Source organism: Eriocheir sinensis, unplaced genomic scaffold (assembly GCF_024679095.1).
Source record: "Eriocheir sinensis breed Jianghai 21 unplaced genomic scaffold, ASM2467909v1 Scaffold97, whole genome shotgun sequence".
In the NCBI taxonomy this organism is placed as follows: Eukaryota; Metazoa; Arthropoda; class Malacostraca; order Decapoda; family Varunidae; genus Eriocheir; species Eriocheir sinensis.
Window position 1 is genome coordinate 742,631 of NW_026112352.1, and position 6,000 is coordinate 748,630.

Consider the following 6,000-nt stretch of genomic DNA (forward strand, 5'->3'; position numbering starts at 1 on the left):
AGTCCAGGTGTTGAGGATCACTACTTATATTATACGACAATATTTTTAAACTATTTGGAGGAAAAGTTTCTTGTAAGTCCTCATTACAGAAAACATAATCACATGATGGTTCTGGCAGTATCGGTTCACTTGATCGATCTATAACATGATTGGGTCTTTCTAATTCACTAAAATCATATGTTAATGTATTTAAAATGCTAAGTGGGTAGTTGTGATTGTCCATAATTATCATATTAGTAAATTCTATGTCATTTAAATTATGAAATGGCAGGTATTGATTTATATTCATTATATAGATGTTGATATTACATTACACTATTTATACTACGAATGAAGAGTTATTTTCTCACGGCACTTCGTAGACTTTTCTTCACCGGCTTATTCTGTGTCGAGGCAGCAGGTGCAGTAGCAGGAGTGGAAGGAGACGAGCAGGGGGCCGGACCATCACGAAGAGGCGCGGGCAGGGTGGGGAAGGGACCATTCCCGGCGCCAGCCCATGCCCCCGCCACCTCCACGACGACCCGACCACCACCAGCAGCAGCAGCAGCAGGCCCCGGCTCTGCCCGTACCCCGTGGTCCCCGTCGACTGCCGCATCTGATCAACTCCAAAGTCGCTGGTCTTGTCTTTGATGATTAACTTGGTGTGACGGAAGAATGCCACTTTCCCTTGTGCTCTTGCCTGTTTTAGTAGAGGCATCTGAGCATTCTTCACGGCTTGTGACGCTGCACAGAGGTCATCGTTCACGAATATGTTCGTGCCCCTCAGCTTCTTGGAGTTCCTCATCACAGCTTCTCGATCGTAGTAACGAGAGAATCTTGCTACGATGGGACGAGGCCTGGCGTCGCGGCGCACACCAACACGATGGGCTCGCTCCAACACGAGTCCCGGCAGCTGCATCTTTTCCTCCAGGAGTGACGTCACGGCTCCCATGGCTCAGTGGCTCCACGCTCCTCCATGCCACTGATTCGCACGTCGCTCCTTCTGCTATAATCTTCCTGATAGTTTAAACTCTCTTCAAGTTCTTGAGGAGCAGATGAAAGCCCATCGATATTAAGGAGCAGATGAAAACACCTTGGTATTGAGGAGCAGAAGAAAGCACCTTGATATTGAAGAGCAGATGTAAACAGATCCATATTGAGGAGCAGATGAAAGCACCTCGATATTGCGAAGCAGATGATAGCACCTCGATATTGAGGATCAGATGAGAGCACCTTGATATTGAGGAGCAGATGAAACCACATCGATATTGGGGAGCAGATGATAGCACCTCGATATTGATGAGCAGATGAAAGCACATCGATAATGAGGAGCATATGAAAGCACTACGATATTGAGAAGATGAAAGCACCTCGATATTAAGGAGCAGGTGAAAGCACCTCGATATCGGGGAGCAAGTGAAAGCACCTCGATATTGAAGAGCAGGTGAAAGCACATCGATATCGGGGAGCAAGTGAAAGCACCTCGATATTGAAGAGCAGGTGAAAGCACCTCGATACAGAGCAGCAGGTGAAAGCACCTCGATATTAAGGAGCAGGTGAAAGCACATCGATATCGGGGAGCAAGTGAAAGCACCTCGATATTGAAGAGCAGGTGAAAGCACCTCGATACAGAGCAGCAGGTGAAAGCACCTCGATATTGAAGAGCAGATGAAAGCACCTTGATATTGAGGAGCAGATGAAAGCACTTCGATGTTGAGGAGCAGGTGAAAGAACATCGATATTGAGGAGCAGATGAAAACACCATGATATTGAGGAGCAGATGAAAGGACCTCGATATTGAGGAGCAGATGAAAGCACCTTGATATTGAAGAGCAGATGAAAGCACCTTGATATAGAGGAGCAGATGAAAGCACCTCAATATTGAGGAGCAGATGAAAGTACCTCGATATTGCGAAACAGATGAATGCACCTCGATATTGAGCAGCAGACTAAAGCACCTCGATATTGAGGAGCAGATGAAACCACCTCGATATTGAGGAACAGATGAAAGCACCTCGATATTGAGGAACAGATGAAAGCACCTCGATATTGAGCAGCAGATGAAAGCACCTCGATATTGAGGAGCAGTGAAAGGACCTCGATATTGAGGAACAGATGAAAGCATCTCGATATTGAGGAACAGATGAAGGCACCTCGATATTGAGGAGCAGATGAAAGCACCTCGATATTGAGGAGCAGATGAAAGCACCTCGATATTGAGGAGCAGATGAAAGCACCTCGATATTGAGGAGCAGATGAAAGCACCTTGATATTGAGGAGCAGATGTAAGCACCTTGATATTGAGGAGCAGGTGAAAAGAACTCGACTTTGAGGTGTTATAACTATGCTAGTGAAAGGCTGGACTGCACCAATCTGAAACTGTAGAAAGGTGAAGGGATAGGAGGGTGGCACTCTCTGGCTCAGTGTTAGGTAATCAGAAGGTGTCATGTGCTGCAGAGAGGCTTAGAGGTGTTATAAATATGATAGTGAAGGCTGGACTGCACTAATCTGACCTGTTAGAAGGTGACACTCTCTGGCTCAGTGCTAGGGAATCAGAAGGTGTCATGTGCTGCAGAGAGGCTTGGAGGTGTTATAACTATGCCAGTGAACGGCTTGACTGCACTAATCTGACCCTGTAGGAGGATGGCACTCTGGCTCGGTGCTAGGGAATTAGGTGTCATGTGCTGCAGAGAGACCTGAAGGTGTTATAACTATGCTAGTGTAAGGCTGGGTTTCACTAATCTGGCCCTCTAGGAAGGTGAATGTGTAGGAAGGTGGCACTCTCAAACTCAGTGCTGGGGAATCAGAAGGTGTCATGTGCTGCAGATAGGCCTGGAGGTGTTATAACAATGATAGTGAAATGCTGGATTGCACTAGTCTGACCCTGTAGGAAGGTGAATGTGTAGGAAGGTGGTCATGGAGGTAAAAAGGGTGGAGAGGCCGTGAGGCGCTCGGGCTGATCCCAGCGAACTGTCAGTCGGCCATCTTTTTGTAGGGGTAGGCAGCGACTGCTGGGTAGTGATGAAACACGTCATGGAAGTATTTCGCTACGTTGGGATGCATGTTTGTCCCCTGTCTAAGAGGTGGGGTTTTGGTGAGGTCACATAGTTAATAGGGAGAGTCAGGTCTGTTTTGGGGTTGGGCTATGATGACTCAGGTCGAGAAAAACCGAGGTCAGGGTGAGGACAGATAATTAATAAGGGATGTCAGGTCTTGACCCAAGTCGATCCACACATATTCTCTGTCTGTAATTCAGTAGAGCTCTCGTGCAGCGAGAGTAATAAAGGCAGGAATGTCGCTCCGTGTGTGGTCTGGAATGCTGGCTACCTGTGTTTCATTTGGGTGCAATGAACAAGCTAACAAAAATCTGGTCCATTCATTACTTTTCACCAGTAAGCTATTTATTAATTAATTATTCAAGCAACCGTGCATAACTTTTACATATATAAGAAGAACAACATAAGAACATAGGGAGACTGCAAGAGGCCGAGTGGCCTACACGGGGCTGATGCACATGACGTATGAACATTGATTATTTGATCAAAGTGTTAGCAACAAGATAGTTGGCTATATAGCCGGATTTGTCAGCTTAAGACCTAAGAGGTCTTTATAGTGTGAGTCGTGCTGCAATGCTTTATTTACCCAACATCTGGATGCAACTCACTGATTTATCTCAGTTGAAAATAAAGGCCACATATCTTTTCCATCCAGAGATGTTGCCATTTGTCTTGTGCGTGAATGAAAATTCAGAGAGAAAGTTTTACAGTATAGTGACCAACCATATGCAACGTTGTGAACACATTCTTGTCACAACATTGTAACACTGTCTGAGTTCAGGAGAGGCTGTCTTATCCAGCCTGGCACAACACATGTTAGACAGTGATCCGTTCACTAATTATCTTGTGCTACTGATCAAGGCTGTAGCCGAGACCTATCTGCAGGTCAGGTACAGATATGCAGCTAAACCGTTTACTGCACGACTAATATCCCTTAAAGGCGCCAGAAGCAGAGCCAGGATATATAAATTAGTACTATTTAGTGGACTGTGATTCTGTGTATAATATATGATATCTAGTCTGAAGGACCTGTTGTGATGCAATGTATGTAACACTGTAGTTTCATTTGACACGCCTTATTATTATAAGTAAGTATAAACAGTGTAAAATGGGGTAAAAAAAAGTGCTACTGAAGTGACAGCCCCTACAACAATATGGCGGACGGGGGAAAGCGGTAGGCTCACCCAAGACAGTACTGACCGCGCGCCTCACAGCCACTCCACCCTTAATACCTCCATGAAGGTGGCACTCTCAAGCTCAGTGCTAGGGAATCAGAAGGTGTCATGTGCTGCAGAGAGGCTTGGAGGTGTTACAACAATGATAGTGAAATGCTGGATTGCACTAATCTGACCCTGTAGGAGGGTGGCACTCTCTGGCTAAGTGCTAGTGAATCAGAAGGTGCCATGTGCTGATGAGAGGCTTGGAGGTGTCATAACTATGCTACTAAAAGGCTGGACTGCACTAATCTGACCCTGTAGGAGGTTGGCACTCTCAAGCTCTGTGCTAGGGAATCAGAATGTGTCATGTGCTGCGGAGAGGCTCGGAAGTGTTATAACTACGCTAGTGAAAGGCTGGGTTGCAGTAATTTGACCCTTTAGGAAGGTGAAGGTGTATGAAGGTGGAACTCTCAAGCTCTGTGCTACGGAATCAGAAGGTGCCATGTGCTGCAGAGACGCATGGAGTTTTTATAACTATACAAGTGAAAGGCTGGACAGCACTAATTTGACATTGTATGAAGGTGGCACCCTCTGGCTCAGTTCTCAGCTCAGCTGTCTTGTGCTGCAGAGAGGCTTGGAGGTGTTATAACAATGATGGTGAAATGCTGGATTGCACTCGTTTGACCCTGTAGGAAAGTGACACTATCAAGTTCGGTGCTAGTGAATCAGAAGATGACATGTGCTGAAGAGAGGCTTGGAGGTGGTATAAATATGCTAGTAAAAGGATGGACTGCACTAATCTGACCCTGTAGGAAGATGGCACTCTCAAGCTCAGTGTTAGGGAACAAGGTGACATATGCAGCAGAGAGGCTTGGAGGTGTTATAACTATGTTAGTGAGATGCTGGTGTTGAGGAGTGTATGACACACACGAGGGAGCGGAGGTTGTGATGTATTCTATAAAGAGGCCAGGCAGGGAATGTCCGATCCTCGAGCCTTGGCAGTACATGTATACTCGGATTGTTCCGAAGCGCTGCTCAGTGCTTCGGTGCCGCTGAAGGGTAATGGCTCTACAACACCTCACCCCCCTACCAAAGTTTTATGTTATCCCCCAAATATCCACCACCATCTCCAGTCACCAAAGCTCCCCTTTACTGCCGTCACCATTTACATAGTTGCTTGATATCTGCCAGGCGGCTTCCTTTGTCGTGCCGATCGTCGCCTCGTCTCTGCATAAGTAATTTTTTTCCCCGGGTGTCTGTCCTGTTGACCCCTCTGGCCGGCGCGTTTGTCCTGCCCCTTTCGGCGGTTCTGCTGCCGCCTCTCCCGGTTTGGTTGACGCCCTCCCCTCTGTTCCCGGTCATGGTTATCTGGATGGCCTTCTGTCTACTAGTTGGGGATGCTGTATATCCGCCGCTGCCCCGCTGCGTGCCTCCGTGTCCCCATCGTCTTCTCGCCGCTCAGCCGTCTCCCCTTGGGCGGCTGGGGTGTCTATGTCCGTGGCCTGCTTGTTACCTCTCTGGGGCACTTGGTCGTCACCTGCTGACAATGGGGATTCTCCGCTAATTTTGTCCTGGGCAGGCCTGTCACTGCTTACCAAAATTATTTGATCCGCGTGGCGGGACCACAAGGTATTTCCTCCAACATCTGCTTCGTAGGACAGTGGTCCCGTCTTGGCTATTATTCTATCTCTCCTCCATTTCGGTCCCACATAGCTTCTTGCCCAAACTATGTCATTTTCCCGGAATGTTCTTACCCTTTTCCCCGTCATCTGTTGGTCTTGCCTGCTCTCCATCGCGGTCTCTTCGTC